The sequence below is a fragment of the Pezoporus flaviventris genome, unplaced genomic scaffold (genome assembly GCF_033815535.1).
Source record: "Pezoporus flaviventris isolate CSIRO_AGI_PZ_B2104156 unplaced genomic scaffold, CSIRO_AGI_Pfla_v1 ptg000037l, whole genome shotgun sequence".
NCBI lineage: Eukaryota > Metazoa > Chordata > Aves > Psittaciformes > Psittacidae > Pezoporus > Pezoporus flaviventris.
The window spans coordinates 17222346-17239942 of NW_026892585.1; the positions used below are offsets into that span (position 1 = coordinate 17222346).

General features: G+C 40.6%; 1 protein-coding gene across 3 annotated transcripts in view; it reads left to right on the forward strand.

Annotated features, from left to right (window-relative positions):
* CHN2 (chimerin 2) overlaps positions 1–17597 on the forward strand; it is a 166209-nt gene that overhangs the window by 100209 nt on the left and 48403 nt on the right. The gene's annotated exons all lie outside the window — the stretch shown is intronic.

Consider the following 17597-nt stretch of genomic DNA (forward strand, 5'->3'; position numbering starts at 1 on the left):
TAACTTGAGAATTTTGTGCAGTTAGCAGCCATTTGAAGATGTAAAACTAGAAATTATTTTGCATAAGAGAAACAGTCTTGTAATCGGTGACATGTGGATATTTTCATTTCCCAGGTGGTAAGGCAGTAAGAACTGTCAAAGAAAACTTTTTCTGAGTCTGGTGTTTGCTCTAAATTGACTTACTGACATCTGTAAGCATATCACTGCAGTATTCTAGTGTTCAGTGTGCTGGCTAGCTAGTTGGGAACTAGAGGTAGTTTGTATTTGGGAAGCAGGGAGTGAATTTGCTGTCATATAGTGATACTGAGCATGAAAAGACATCAGCTTTTTTATGTGTACCCTCATTACTCTAGGACATTTTTAGCATAATTATCTGTTGGGTTCACATATCTGATAACATACTGGTTTGGATTTTTCAGTAATAAAAATTGCCTGAGTAACTGACCTGACATAGAAACCTATTCATCCTCTAACAAATTAATTCCATTAACAATGACATTTTTTAGGGAAGGCGTATTGCCATAGGGAAGTTTTTTGGAGAGTGGCACAGCAACAAGTCGGCCATTCAGGTTTTATTTCAGAATGAATCCATTGATGACAATAGGTTTTGGTTCAATTGGATGGTGCTGTAATATCCAAGAGGAGCGGATGCCATTGAGACAGGCTTTGTGCTCGTTCAGTTGATTCCTGTGTTTGAACTCTGGTTGATTTTGTATGCTGTAATAGGCACCAGAAGGTGAATTTTGACTTTATTTGAGGCACAATAAAAAATAAACATGGTGCAGTGTGGCAAATGTTTTTGTTTAGGTAGGAGAATGGTCCAGGGGATGTTCTGGGAAAGTTTCTTTTGTATCAATAAAATAGCGGACTGTATTGGGATGACTGTAAATATTATTACATGACTGTAGTGAAATAATGCAGTCATGACAGTTGAAAATCATGCTACGTTTTCTGAGAAATCAAGAAAAATTTAGACTTTTTTTTTGTACAAGGAAAAAACACAATTTCAGAATTGTGTTCAGATTTACTCACAGTTCTTGCAGTTGAGGAGCAATAGTCCTTTGTATCTCTCACAGTGCTCTCAAAGACTTCAGAGGTGTTTTTTCTAGTACCATGTATTTCCTAGCAGATTGTGTTTTCTGTTGTGCTTGGGGTTGGATCTTGTTTTTCAGGCTGGGCAGTTCTGAGTAATTACTGTAAAAACTCTTTTACACCAACAGAACACAACCTGTAGCTGAAAGGACCCCTGCCCTCTGTCCTTCACCACCGCCTTTTTGTTGACATAGTTTTATGCAAGTATACAGTAGGTGACACTAGAAAATGGGTCCAGATTAAAACTAACTCAGCCAGAAGAAAAAATGCCTGAATTTTCAGTCAAATCTCCTATGTGATCCACCTCATATGAGTGAAACACAGAACAAAGGAGAGGGTAAGACTTTTTTTCTGAAGACAGCTCAAAAAATGATGAAATGTTTGCACTTGATGTAACTTGTTGTCAATAGTGAAAATATACCCCTGGACCTCTTTAGTGATTAGACCAGATCTTTTGTTTTGTAGCTGAATGAAATTTAATTGTTTATAGTATTACTTACCTCCAAGGTAGCTCGTGGTGCGAAAGGCAGCATCACAGGTCCTTACCCTGCAAGGATTAGCGCTCATCGAGATTTCCATACGTGCAGGCAGTTTCAGCCTGCAAGACTGGGCTGCATGGCTGCACTGTTGTGTAAAAATAGCTGGCTTCAGCTAAGCCATTACATTGTTGGCAGCCCTTTCTGTCTTCCTCCCACTGAGGGGAAGCAGCAGAAGGAGGAATAGCAGCTGTTTCTAACATATTTTCCTTGCCAGGAGGAGTAGGAGCAATCCCAGCTACAAGAGGAGGAGGGCTAAAAAGGCAAGGTACTCTGCTCACAGGCTGAAGACCTGCTGTAGCAAATGAAGCCTTACTATTGATGCTTAGGACTCCTGATGGGTTTCTCTACTGGTAGTGGTGCTTTTCCATCAACTCATGCAAATCCATGTGATGAAAGATTATGTCAACTAAATTATTAGCACCTGAAAAAAAAAAAAAATCACCAAAATCTATATGGAAAAGCCTACTATGTCTCGTTTTGATTCATATGTTCCTGGGGGAAGCTCATGAGAGGTTTTAGTAGAAGACAGATACTCAAGGGTCATCATTCGCATTTGGTCCTCAGATAAAGTATGGCCTGGGCTTTGGAATAAACCGGTGAAATATTGAGCATTTGTCAGCACACAGGGACAAAGGAGGATAAAGGGAATTTGATGTTTGCTTTTTATATAAACTTTAGAAGTCCTCTAGAATATAAAAATAATGTGGGGAAGTGGTAGAGAGAGAGCTGTATCAGATGTTTTGCTTGAGGCTGTCATGTATTGTACAGCATTTTAGACAAAGGCCATGGTTTGCCCACAAACCGAAACCTTCACCCACTTCAATTACTCCAATAAATTTCAGACCTTTAGAAATAAGTGAATGAATATTCAGAATGACGTTTTTCTGCAAAGTAAATTCTTTGCTGCATGTGTGAAAAATCATTGAGGTTTTTTTAAGGTGTGTTTCCTCTGGCCAGTTGAACCAGTCAAATGGCATTTTTTGATAACTGAGCTCGTGTATTTGAAAGTGCTGGCTGGAGTATTTTGACTGTTTGAGAAACAATGGGGGGAAAGCCATACATGCAGGACAGAAACTTCCATTATTTCTTAGGAGGAAGGTGAGAATTCAGTGCTCTAAGGTTAAGCATCCTCTTACAGCTTAGGCTTTTTACAACTGAAATTTTGTTTTATACTGAAACCGATTCCAGGGTGTGAAAGTGCAGCTGAAGGCGTTTGTCTCCTTAGCGGGTTTGTTAACACCATCCGGGGAGTCTGCTCATTCTGTCGCCTCCCACGTTGGCAGCAGAGATTATCCCATGTTTCAATCACTCGAGCGCCGCCGCTCCCCGTGGGGTAGGTTGATGGAAGGGGGCCACCAAGGCACGGGCTGGCACGAGGGGCCAGCATTCGGACTGAGTGTCTTGGTATTGCCTCAGGTACCTGTCTGTTCCCATAATGATAATTCCTTTGAGGTTGTAATTAGTGGAGTCATGCCCATTCCAGAAGGGGGGTGTGATACATGGGCTGGATTAGGCTGTTGTTGTTCATGCCTTTTTGTCTAACATTTTTTGTAGCAGGCCTAAGAAAATGTTTATGTTTTGAGATTCTTAATGCCAATGTTTCATCCAAAAGCTATTTCTGTCTGACTTTAAAGAGGTGCTAGTTTTGTAGACAGAGTCCAAATTTTAGTCCAGATAATTTAACAGATCTTTAATCTGAAAGGAGATGCAGTGATTTTTAGGAATGAAGTGTTGTGAAAGAACAGCATGCTGCAAATATATTCCTTAGCAGTGTAGGCAATTGTCATTGTAACAGGATCCAGCTTCAAAAGGATTTTGGATAGAGAAACAGGGGTTTTGTGCAAAGAACATTCAAAAATTGCATGTTGTCTGCCTAGATTGTGATTTAAACTTGGGCAAGTTGTGATCGCCTGCTTCGTGTTTACTCTGCTTATGGAATGCTGTACTTGGGGCAAATGAACACATACTAGAAGATGTAGGGCAGATAAGTACCTGGTACTGGTATGTATTATAATTAATCACATTGCTGGTGAATGCAGAAGTGTAACTTGCGTAAGCAATTAATAGTCTTCACATGTAGGGAAAAAAAATGCAGTAGTCTTGTCAGTAAAATATGTAGTTCTGAAATGTTTATTGCCATCACATATCATGTTATCCTGCAACTGCTGCCCTTACTGCATCAGTGATCTTTGTGTCCCAGCAAGGAGAAAAAACATCTTCCTTTCTAATCCTATCCCAGTGAGTGTAATTTGGGAAAATATATTCAAAGAATTGAGATGTTGGAAGCAAATGCAGCCTGGAGCTTCATGACTGCTTGGGTCAGGTAAAAGTTGTCACGGTTGCTGATGAGAAGCCATCTCAAAGAGTTCCCTGATCTTTCACTGTCATTCCCACTCTTGTGACCTGCCCTATGCAGTACCACAGACACTCCATGCCTTGAGTGGGACTGGATTGCTCTGAAACTGTACCCTTTGTCAGGTAAAAGCTGTGCCCTACACTTAGTTTCTTTACTATGCTGGTCGTACACAGGAGCAGTTCCTTGGTTTGAGTTGCCTTATAGCTTCTTGAGTATTCATGTTGTCACAGGGGGTGTGATGAGAACGGCAGGCTGGAGTTAAAGAATATCTTTGGCAGTGGTTGAGCTTAAGGTATTTGCTAAAAGGATATTCTTAACCTATCTGACAGAGTACAAACTGTTGGTAAACACAGTAAAGATTAAGGAAGGTTTTGTCAGTGCCAGTTCTCCACTTGGATTTGGCAAAGCTCCCATCAGCTTCTCTCCAAGTAGGATCAGGCTCCGTCAGTTCAAACATACCAGTTGTACATGAAATACGAGTTTTCTTGGAGTGCTTTTTCTACTCTCTGGTTGCAAGTACAAGCCAGAAGCAGCAAGAGGCATTTAACCATGATGGTCTTTAAAGAGCAATGTAGCAGTTTGAGCTAAACCGGATGGAGCTGTGTGTGGACTCTTCACTTAACAGCAGGAAAAGCGCAGAAAACCGTGTTGGTGCTTAACGTGGTAACCTTTATCTGTTTTGCTGGAACTCATTAACTGTTTGCATTTAAGTGCAAACAACAGAGCCCACAGTTAATACTGCATCTAGAACTAAAGAGCTGAAATGATAAGCATATCACAGAGTCTGGAAAGTTGTAGATTTCCTCAGCAGAAAGTCCTCCACAAATAATAGAGAGATAAGAAAGCTATTCCTATTAAGGCAGAGGTGACAGAAAAGGAAGAATAACTTTGTTAGAAGTTGTAGTTGGTATGGCTGTCCTCATTAGTCATTCTGCTCACGCACAGTTTCCCACAAAAGAAAATATAGGACTTCCAGGAAAGACTGTTTTCTAACATCCTTTAATTGAAGATGTAATCTAGTTATGGAACTAAATTTTTTAAGGGCACTGCAATTTTCCTTACATCAGAAGTGCACAGGAGGCAGCCAGTTTTAAGAGAACCTCTGGTTTGGTTCAGTTTTCGTAAGTATTTACTCTTCTACATTGTTATTCACACCACATCTCTTTGTGAAGGCCTTTTAGCCTCATCTTACCACTCCATTTTTGTCTCTTCATTGAATTTTCTACAGGTACTGCTGTTAGCCAATGATAAAGAAATCTCCTCAGTCTTTCGTCTAATCATTATTCTTCCTATTCTGCAGCTCCTCTAAACCTCTAATGATCCCATTACAGGTTGGTAGCTAGTGTTTAATTCTCTGCTGGGATGTCTATCCAGATGTTGATCATTTCCTTTCACATGAGGGCTGCAGGGCACTGCACTGTCCCAGCAGCAGATCATGGGATTAAGAAGATGGTGGGCAGAAACATCTGTTCCTGCAGACTCTGAGCTGGATCCACACTGATGATTTGACTTGGTGTGGTTTAGATTGCCTTCAGATCCCTGGTTTTTGCAACATGCTTGGTCAGAACAAATTAAAGTGGCAGGGACATTAACAACCCGCCACCTTCTTTTATTAGGGGTTACAGTCTCATTCCTGTACTCATAGCCACAGAATTCGTAGGGGACGTCTGCCTGACAATACCGATTTTGCCTGAAAGAGGCTCAGACACCACACGGATAAGCAGTAATAGATAAAGCCTATACAGGAAGGTGGCCTTTATCTGCAGATTTCAGCAATACTTGCAGTGATAAAAGGTGTGTGGCATTTTTGCGGCTAGAAGCAGCAAACTTATAGATCAAAATGACTTTGGAAGTAATTAATTCCTTTCATCAGCCACTCAGGTTTGTTCTGTAAGAGTTGTAGTTTACACGCAGGTTACTACATGTACGTACTTAACTGTTGCATGCCCTGACATGACTACTTAACTACATACCCAGCTGTCTTCTTTAAATAACTGTTAGCAATTCAGTAGTGATTGCATCCAGAATATTCTTTGGTGTTATACCACAGTGAGGAGGATTTTATATGAATACAGCAAATTTACCAGTACATGTATTTTAGTAAACAGTTTTATATTTTGAAGTGACAAATACCATCTTACTGAAAATATAGCCAGCTGATCATTTTGTTTTGCCTTTCAGTGTTGGCTTTCTTTTGTATTTTCCAGTTGTGTCTCTTTCTAGCTCCTTTTTTGTTTAAAGCATCATAAATATGAAATAGGCAATATATAAGAAAGTAAAATAACAGGAAGTATCTTTTCTAATTCCTTCCCTCTGGCTGTGTACGTTTGTGCACAGGGAAAGGGACACCGTTCTACAGTTGACTGTGGCATTCTTAACTATTACGTAGTGTTTTGCCTGATCAGGCAAGGATTTCCAAGAATAATAATTTGGGTTCATTTTTACAGTAATGGAAATTGAGAGAATCAAGAGAAAAAGAGGTTCCATTGCAAAGTATTTGCTTACATTGCTTCCCTGAGCTGTTAGCAGCTCTCCAGGTTCCTGGTTTATGTTATGTTATTACTGTCAGCTTAGGATTCATGAGTTTTGCCTTAAGCAGAAAAAGTGATGTGATTATGCCTGAAGAGAGTTTGTGAGTTGGAAGCAACACTGATTTATTTACATAGATGACATAAGGTGATGGATATGATCTGATCCAAGTGCTACTGAAATTAATGGGAAGACTCCCAGTGGTTTCACTGGGGTTTGGAGCAGGTCAGGGCACTGCTAAGCATAATGGAACTGAGGTGAATATAAAGTTTGTTGTTAGCAAGATGTCTCACAATCCAGTGTTTTAGAAAAGTAGCCAAATGGAAGTGATGCAAAATCTTCATACCTGAATACTGCAACTGCAGATTGAAATTATCTCAAATGAAGAGTGTCAGATTAGTACTAAAAGTGATCTGATACACCTGAAGTACTATAGTCATCCTAAGGCAAATGCCACTCAGCTCTTCAAGTGCACTATTGTACCTGCAGCTAGGCTCTGCTGAAAACAATTAATCTTTGGGGTATTTTTCTGATGTGAGCATATTAATAATTCTGATAAAGCTAAATGACTGTTGCATGAAAACTTGCTTAGTTTGATGTATTAAAAATAAAAGCCTTATATGGTTTTGTTTTGGCTTTTATACTCTTTACATAGTTTGGGGGTATTAAATTAGTATTATTAGGGATTGAGCTGGAGCCTTCAGCATAAACATTTCATTTGTCTAGTCACTGGAAAATGAAACCTCTTTTTTAAGTAAAAATCTATATTTGATTGTCTCATGTGAAGTGTTGGAATAGGCACCAAAATTTTACAAGCACCCCTAAACTGCCATGTTTTGATCTTGGAAGACAAGTGTTGAGAATAAGAGAGAAACTTACTTCTCTTAGTGGAGGACTTGGAGCTGGTGTCAAAAGGAAAGTGTTTAAGTAGTGACTAACATTTGTCCTTTGTGTTTTGTTTAGAAAATAATTATTTTTATTGACATGTTTGTTTAGGTCATACGTTTGCTTGGCTAATTATAAGATAAAAAATAATCTGTTCTCTGTCTTAATGCTGGACAGGACAAGAGATGATAAGCCTGAAATACAGTGAGAAGCATTGCAGGTTAGCTATTAAGAGAAGAAAAAGGAAGAGCAATAAAACACTGGGATGGAGAGCTTGAGGGGGTGACAAAATCTCCCTTGTCATAAGGCATAAAAACACATTAGGAAACATCTAGGAGAAGCAGCAGAGGTAGCACTGATACCTGAGGCAGGCTGGAGAAAAACCTCCTAAAGTACTTCTAGTCCTATTTCTCCATGGCTTGCTGTGCCTGGAAAAAAATATTACTTGGGCCCTGATTCATCTTGTCTAGATGTATACATCCTGCTAATGTAGCTAAGGAGCCATTATTTGATTTCTCACCTTTGGACCAGGGTGCATTCCACCTTCAGTTCAGAATTGCTGCTTCACTACTGAGAAGTTAACTGCAACCGTGATCCTAATGTTGGAGGCTTCCACTTAATGCTTGATGCTAGCTAAAATGCACTAAGTTTTTCAATTTCCATAGACTCTGCAGACCCACCAAGGAAGGTCTCGCCTGGCTTCCTATGTCCCTACACACTGACTGGCACTTGTCCCATCACGCTCAAGGATGTTATCCTTTCTGAGCATAAAACACGTATGTCATATCCACTAAGTATCTTCTTCCACACCCAGGGTGCAGTGGGTCTCACCCCTTAGGCATGTGGTCACTTGAGTGATGTCAGGTGCAGGGCCAAGCAAATATCCTCTGTTTGATCACCACAGGGAGCTGACTCAGCAGCCTGCATCCTCACCCTGCAGCTGGAATACTGGGAATCCAGGTGTGGGATGCCCTCTGGGCTGGCTCAGCAGCTATTAGTCTCAGCTGCGGGGCTGGCAGAGCTGCCAGGCAGGGGAAGGCAGCAGCCTGGGCAGGGTGACAGCTAGTAATGGCCACAGTGAAGCATATGCTGTTTACAGTGTTCTCTGCTGAGGCTTGACTACAGAGGAACCAGTAGTTTTTATAACTGCTCATATTTGGAAAAGAAGATGCTGTGGTGTGAAAAGTACAAATTGTGACAATGGGCTTTTTCTTGTGTTCTCAGACCTGGAGAACAGTGGGACTGCGCATGGTCATCAGAGTGAGGTATAAAGAATGAATGCTGCCAGTTAGACTCGATTGCCTTTTTGATAGATTTACAAAAGTACTGAATGAAAAGAATGCAGCAGATGCAGAATAATTGGATTTTTAGCAGAGTAGTACAATGTCTCATGAAATCATACTCTTGACATTAATACAAATTGGTTGGCGCAGGAACATGGTCACATGGACCAAAAATAGGTAGAGGAATTTCAAGCAAAGAATAAAGATAGGCAGCAACTTGATAAGCTGGGGAAAGGTGGCTGATGAAGTACTGCAGCGACAGGAGTTTAACTTTAGATTTTTATTGATCTGTAAAAAGCGTAAAAAAGACACTACCAAAAACTCCAGGCGATTTATGCTGTAATGTGACTCGGTATGGGAATGTAATCCTTAGAAATATAGTCAGTGTCTATGACAGAAGCATCAAGAGAGTCTCAGTTAGAAAATGTAAGAAGACAACTAATGGCTTGTTTTAAGCACATGGAAGGAGACAAGCCACATATGTGGAGTATCCCTTCTGTTGGGAGCAAGGGGATTGCATTTAAGCCAGGTATGCCACTATTAAGCAGGGGCTAGAGGTGAAGAAGGAGAACATTGCCATAGATGCTGAAGAAATTGTCTGCACTGCTTGTCAAGAGTGGAGATGTCACACTTCGAAAGCCTCTTTCCCTGATTTTTTGCTTTTTCACCAGCAAAACGATACCTATCACTGTGGTAACTCATCCCATTTTGGCAAGCTGTGAGCCAGGAATAAACAGTGCTTCTGCTTCCTGGAGTGATTGTGCCCAGTACCTGCAGGCAGGGAGGTCCACTCCTTGCCTTATGTGCTGGTCCAGGTATCATGTGTACAAAGTGGCTTTTCTGAAGTCATCAGGCATATTTGGGATCTTAACATTGGGGTGACCCTCCTGTGTCAGTTCTCGCTGCCTTCTGCACAGCTTGCAGCAGTCTGAAGTGTGGGTTTCTCAAACAAAAAAGATGGGCTGGGAGTGTAGCTTGGCCATTTGTTAGTGTCCATCAGGAGCGAGAGGAGGAAAATACTTCTTCAATGAGAATGCTGTAGAGTGAGGGGTTTTCAGGGGAAAAGAAGGAGACAAAGGTGGAAAGGCCTATCCAGATGCCTCTGCCAGATTCTGTATGATCTAGACTTGCAGGGAAGAGCTTGAGAGGTATTGATCAAGACGATTTATGACTGAAATTGTCCCAATTAAACACTAGATGGCATATTTACTTAAGAGTTTCTAGGGACTGTATTAGGGTATCATACACAGCTGACACCCATTTGTGCTTGTGTGATGAGTGTAGTTTCATGCGAGCATGACCACCTGATGGCTTTTTATAACAAGCAGCATTCATCTTGTTCTTTAAAGTCTTGACACAGACACCATTGCATACTTCAGCCTTAAAGTTAGTCTTTAGCTTTTAAGTCATTACTGTATAAATGCAGATTATTAAATGTGCAATAAGGAATAGGTGAAAATGGCAATGATCCTACAGAGTCCAGTATCAGAGGACTTGTGTAAATAGTGAGAGGGGTTAATATGCAAAGACATAGTATGATTTACATGTTTCACTTGTCTGAAAGGCTGAATATAAGAATATATAATGCACTGAAAAAATCAAATGAAGAAAACCTAACATTTCTCCTTATGTGAATGCAGAACACAGCTTTTGATTTCAGAGCTGGCTTTTTTTTTAAGTAGTAGCATCCAGTGGTTAGGAAAAAATAGCCAAAAGCAGAAAATATGCTTTTATTCTGTGTCTGTGTGACAGCTGTTAACTCAGCCAGGCTCCGTTTTTTCCATATGCTTCTGCTTCTCCATCAGTGAAAGAATAAATACAACTGTCTTACAGAAATGCCTTTTTACATGGTTCATCCTGGAGAAAACGCAGTGCCACAGCCATCACCAGGGCAGAGCACTTAGTCTCTACCAAAAAAAACCCCATGTTTAGTATGTCTGCTCTAAAAATTCTTCATTCTTCCTATGGATGTTTTCAGAAGACAGATACTTTGGACTAACTGCAAATACTGCTAAGATAATCTTCCTTAGGGCAGGAGATAATCCATGCTGCTTGTTGCACAGGCTATTGCAGCTCTCCCTGGGAGCTGTAGGTCCCCATCCACCAGCAGCCAAATTTCTGGGACGACTCCTGTCATCCAAGAGGGTGACAGCTCTGCTGTAGCTCATGTATGTAACTCATGTAACCCCATGGCATGGGGGTTGGAACTAGATCATCTTAAGGCCCTTTCCAACCTTAACCATTCTATGATTCTACGTGTGGACCTCCAAGTCAACAGAACTGGTTATAGCCGCTCAGTGCGAGCTCCTACAAACAAAGCAGGCTGTATAAAAAGGGAGCTAAGTATGCAGGTCTGAACTGGGGTGTGCTCATTACGCCAGGGCTGAGGAGAGTGGAAAATAGACCTTGCTATGAGAACAGGATTATGGGAATAAATCATTTCCTTGTCTGACACTGGCTGTGCCCCAGACATGCCTGTCCTCTTCAACGGGGAAAGTCCCATTCTCTTTTCCATCTTCTCCTGACCCACAGGAAGTAGGCTGTAGCTATTGAATTATCTGATGACAGGAAATGTGGTGGGGCAGAAGCTGAACATCTTACAGTTTGCTTTAGGACATCAAAAATGTAACCACAGCATCTTTGCTCTGTCATCAGGAGAATCTCCTCAGGTATGTACCACAGAGATGAATTTATACCTATTTTCATTTTCAGTAGTATCTTTTGATGCCTATATTATGTAAAGTTTTTTATGCTTGTAATTTTCCCAGCTCTCAGGAAAATACTAGTAGACCAGTGTGTAATTCAGAAAGTGAACTGAGGTCTACTGTCCTGCACACTGGCTGGCTCCCTTGCTGCTGCTGGGCTGCATTCACAAAGCTGTGGTTTACAATATAAGTACATAGAGAGACATCTGGGCAACTCTTTCAAATAAATGAATTCCATTTATTTATATATTTTAGGAAGTAAAGGAAAAAAATATTTCCTTTTATTTCCCTCTTCCTCTCCCTTTAATTTGATTAATCCAGTCAGTGCAGTTTCCTAAATCCATCTGATCTATGATGCATCGCTGAATGTCAGGCCAAGTGAATTTGCAGACAAAGCTTAAGGCACTTCCAGAATGGCTGAAAATGAAGTGTACTGGCAGAGATTGGACTAAAGAGAATGTATTTTCAAGGATATTGTTCACATCATTTGATTTCTTGTAGACCTCAAAGAACTATGAATTAAGGGAAAAGGCTGGATTGTGGTTTCTTTGTGGCCTGACAGAATCCTGGTTGAATAAAGTCAAGTCATCATTTGATATAACTTACTTCTTATGAGACACTGTGTTCAGTGCAGGATGCATATAACTTCCATGTGATGCTTTGTAGGGAATTTTTCCATGAGTGTTTTTTTAATAAGCTCTCAATTCAGTGGTTTAAGTTTCCTTCTCCACATGTGAACAGTGCACAAGCTCTGTAGCATCTAGCTATAGATATTGAGTTTCATGAGAAAATAAAAAATCTTCTGATATTTCCTGTGTTCTATTTCTTACTAAATTTCATGTTGCAAATTTAATAAAAACAAAAATGTAGTTAGAAGTAGTTAGGGTACACGTAGCCTTTTCTTCCTTTGTAGGTCACAGTGTATGCTTACAACGAAGGCATATCGCTGCCCGTGTTGAAATGCAAGCGAGCCTGCATAGCACAGGTCAAGGTATGTAGGTTTCTCATTAGAGCTGCCCAGAACTAAAAATGTGGACAAGTATGCTGTGATACACATCTACAGAGCCCAGTGCCCTGGGGCTGTGGTGAGCCAGCCTACTGGACAGTGTAGGCAGCTCATACAGCCCTTTCAGGTGGCTTGGTTGTACATCAGCTCAAGTGCAGTTCACAGAGCATGTGGGCTAGTGCTGTCACCAGGCTACCTGGAGATCTGGGTGCATGCATCTTACTGGGTGACAGTTAGAGGGAGATTAAAGTACCACACATTAGAACACAGGTGGAGTTCAGACATCTACCACAGTGTCTTTTAAGCAGACTTTTGTAATGGGAATAAATCAGTATTTAGTTCAATTTAGTATCTAGTATCTTTCTACTGCACAAGCAGAACATCTTGCAGCAGAATTCAAGATCAGACCTGGGAACGGAGTACCATGTTGGCTAGTGTGTGAGCTATCTATGGAGTAATAAATATTTGTATCTTCTCTAACTCAGGACAACCCTCTTTGGTGCAAACAGGTGGGGATGATGAATTTGATTGTTCTGCAAATTATATTTGAGGTAGAAGATTTCAAATAAAGGTGCAGTGACTGAAATGGTAATGATTTTCCATTTTATTGCCTATTTTAATTTTAAAACATGAGTTCAAATTCTTGAATAAAGGTAAGAATCATGGCATTAATAAGAAAGAGGAGATTAAAAATTTTAGCCATCAGCAGCCTTTCTGACTGTATGTAGAATGAGTTAGCAGTTGTCGAGGTTTGCACTCTTTAACACCAAAATCTATTTTTACCTTGCCAGGTGTTGCTAGGAATAATTTTACTTCAAAAAATGCAAATGCTCAAGTTCTGCATCATCTCAGAAAAAACAGCACCAAATACTGTAGAATTCAGAAACAGAATAACAAAGTACTTATTGCAACAGGGAAGATGTATTTTTCACAAGACTTCAAATACAAAAATTATACTAAAAATGTCAGGGGGAAGGGAGAATGTGCTTGTCCCTGCAAAAGAGAAATCACCAAATAGGAAACAGTTCTATAATTACACATGTGGGACCATGGAGCGTTTTGGCTATGCACCGTGGGTAATCCTAGCTTATCTTTTTATTATTGTTGTTCTGTTCACAGTTCAGTGTATTTTCAGAAGTTATCCATGGCTTTTGGGGGAATAATTATGTTTTTCACTTGATCTGTAATTTAGTAGCTGGAGCAAGAAGACAAAAGGTTATTTGGAATCAGACCTGACAGCCAGGAAGCTCAAGTGATGGCATTAGTCTGCCGCCTGACAGGTCTATGCCTCATGATTCATCTCTGTGTGTGATATAGTTAAAAAGCAAGAAACCTAGCAGAAAGGATTCTCAGCCCAAACATAGGTGCAGGCAAAATATGCAATAATGAACCTCAAACTGTCTGTTTTATTTTCAGCAGGATGCCTTGTTGGGGGTTTTTGTCTGGCTTTCACTGTACCTAATGAAAACAGTTGTCACACAGAGCATCAGAGGATGCCTTTCTGCTCCCAGAAAGCATGTTGTTGCTCTTTGTCCTTCTCAGTTTTCCTTCCATTAGCAGCACATATTCTGTTGAACTTGAGTCCAGGATTTTGAGCTGGTTTCTGCCTCACCATTTCTACATAGAGCAGTTGGCCTGTCAGTGGTCATGTTGCCCAGTGTACTGAAAACCTGTTGTTTGGCATTTGCTAGCCGAAATAACTGGACATTCTTCATCATCTGCTCTTTATCGCTGTAGGGTTAAATGCTGTACCCAGCTGAATTAATGTTAGTATCCCAGCAGCTGGTGAAGTCCCCTCTCCTGGCTTCCACCACATCCTTATCTCTGCCACCATTGCACATATGGCTTTATAGGCAGATACTTTCTTCCTTCCATTCACAGATAGGAAGGCAAAAGTGCAGTGAATTTAGGACAGAATTACAGCTCTGTCTTGTTTGAGAATGTCGTGTCACCGAGGTGGCTATGGTAATAGGGTAGTTTTCTAAATATTTTCTCATAGTAGTTTATCTGGAATAGTAATATTGATGCATGATGTATTTTGTATATCTAGCTGCTTTCAAATGTCACTTTGTAAAGGAGGGGGTCTGGTGGGAGAATGTTAAGTGGGCATACTTGTACTAGTGTGACTGTCACTGAAGGCCAGGGTTGTTCCTGAGCATGTGTCCATGACAAGACAAGACTAGGCCTAGTCTGGCATTGTAGTCAGGGCCAGTAAGGTGTTGCAGGCAGGGCATCCTTTTCCGTTAAACACTTTGCAGCTTTCTCACCTATGACTTTGCTACCTCCTCATGGGTGTATCTCTGGTAATGGTGCTTCAAGCTTTAACTTCCTTAGCATTGGGCCCTTCCATTCAGTCTCATTATTTGCTTTTACAGGTCTTTACTTTTTCTCTCAAAATCAAGCTTGAGAACCTTTGGTGGTGTAATAAAGGAGTCCAGGGAACTTGTTCTGGCAAAAGAGACTGTCCAAGCCAGAAGCTGAGGAAATGTAGCCTCTAAAAAATTAAAAACATTACTGTGGTTATATTCCACATCTGAAGCAGACACTTCAAAACAAAGAAGTATTGCCGAATCTGAACATGTGGTCTGTATAAAAAAGTATGTCCTACCTCAGTAACCATTTTTGTCTCTATTTTAATTCTGTGCTGCTGACTTTCTAAAAATGCAGGTGCTGTGCTGTCACTTCAGGAGAGGTTCTGCTGCTCTGGTCAAAGGGAGCAGAAATGAAATTGAGAATTATTTTTTCCAATATTATTTCCAGAGAAGTTATGGATGCCCCATCCCTGGCAGTGTTCAAGGCCAGGTTGGACAGGGCTTGAAGCAACCTGGTCTAGTGGAAGGTGTCCCTGCACATGGCAGGGGGGTAGAACTAGATCTTTAAGGTGCCTTCCAACCCAAACCATTCTATTATTCTACAGTCAGCCTATTCCACTGGGCAAGAGAGGTAGGAGAGGCAGTGATTTGTAACTAGCCTGTTTTCCTGTCCTGTGTACACCACCAGTTTTCCCCAGGGTAAGAGACGTTAAGTTACTGACATGGCCACCCTTCAGTGAAGGGGAAACTCCAACAACAGGCCATTGCTGAAAGCAGAATAAATTCAAGTACCTGGACCTTGAGAAGAGGTAACCCCAAACTATGTCCTACTGCCTTTGCTTGTCCGTGGAATGACCAGACTTGATAAAAATCATAGCTGTGTTGTGGCATCTATTGTAATCCCACAGAAGGAAGAGGGTGTAGCACCAGCTCTTATCTATACCTCTTCCTATTCAATACTTGCAAATCTTCCCCACCCATTGGATACCACTCTGAAAGGCAGGAGGTCAGCCTCAGTCCCTGTTCTGCAACATAAATCTCTCGCACAGGGTGAAATGGCAGATAATTTTGGCAAGAATGAGACTTGAGGTTTATCCAGATTCTGTTGCAAAGAGAAGCATGTGGTAAGAAATGTGGCTTCCTATTGCTACTGCTAAAGAGCAGAGCATTATTAATTTCTTATGACAAGTGACATCCCTTCCAAAGAAGCAAAGAGGGAAGAAGGCAAGCTCAAAAATATGAAATAAAGATCTGTCCGTTGGCAGATCTTAGTTCCATTGACTTCTCTTTTCATTAAAGATGTAGACACATTCCTAAGCAAACTATTCAAGAAAGTTGTGAATTATTAAAGGATTTACAGAAATTGCCTTCTTGCCTGTCTTAATTCACCTTGAAGGCACAGGAACAAGAGGAAAGAAGTCTTCAAATTCAGAAGAAAATTGCCATATTTTACAAATATATACATAATGTGTAATAAAGGGTTGGATCCAGCTAATATGTCATACTAAGGTACAGTATTAATTTTCAGGAACAGTCCTTTTAACACATCTGGGAATGGTAACAAATGCTCCACTTGCCATCATTTAAAGAAACAAGGTTACAAAGAAATAAAACGATTTTTGGCCCCAAATGTATAGCATAACTATTATGTGAGTACTGAATGTCAGTAATATGTGAATGTGAAAATTACATTAAGCAAAAGAAGTTCTGTATTAAGAAACTGTTGGATCTGGCTCTCCAACAGCTTGCATCAGTTTGAGGCTGGTGTAAGACTTGCCTGCCAAAAAAAAAAACCCACACCATTGCAGAATTCAAAGCATCATTTTTAGGGTCATGATATATATATATGCATACAAATTTTTTTTTGTTACAATAACATTTAAGGAATTCTATGTCCATAACAGCTATCTTTTTCTAGAAAAACAACCTTTTTTTTTTTTTAAAAAAAAAAGCATATTGATGTACACAGGTAGTCAGGGGAAAAAGAAAAAAAAGAAGGCTGACATTGTCAGTATTGCCCTTTTTTCGCCTCCCCAGCAAGGTCATCCAGACCGTGTGTGCAATACCCTCATTAAGGGAGTATTTTAGTATTTTACATCAAGTGTGTTGCAATCTCAGCTTTTCCCTTATTAGCGAAGGGAGCTTTGGACACCACACTGTGTTGGCCATAGCAGGATTAATCAAAGCAACATCAGAACAGATAGTCTCTACAAGGTTGCTCAGCCCTTGCTACCTTCTTTCAGATGTCCCAGTGGAAATGGGAGCTCTTCAGAGAATCTGGAGAGAAGAATCCCCTGGGGAGGTATATGAAAGACATAGTACATTGTTGGGTCTCCTTCCCGGAAGCTCATGAGGTGGCATGCCTGGCTGACTTCATGCTCTTCTAGCAGCTTTTTTGGAAGAGGAGCATGTAAAGTAGAGGAGGAGTACTGCTGACAGCAGGGAGCTGGATGGGAAGAAGGCAATTCAGAGCTGCTCCTTCGAGAAAAATAAATGCACCTGTTCTCTGGCAGCTGAATTGTCATGACTGGGAACACTGCTTTGTGCTTCTCCTCAGTCTTCCCCATGCATAGGCAGCAACCAAACATATTGAATCCCAACATACTGGGTCTTTCAAGCAGGGTTCTACACTGGGATTCTGCCTGCAGAGTTCTCAGGGGTTGCTCTGAGAAATCTTGGAGCAAATGACACTGAAGACAACTTTTTGCCCAGTCAGCTGTGAGAAAGTCAGCAAAAGTTGCAAATTCAATTGCTAAATAAAATTGTCTCTCAAAAGCACACCCCCAGTAGGAATTTTGCCTTAACACACTTAAGATCCTTCTTTTCAAATTCTTCAATAAAAACGTCACTTGAGAAACCAACAAACTCTTTTCCAATCTGATGCACCAGA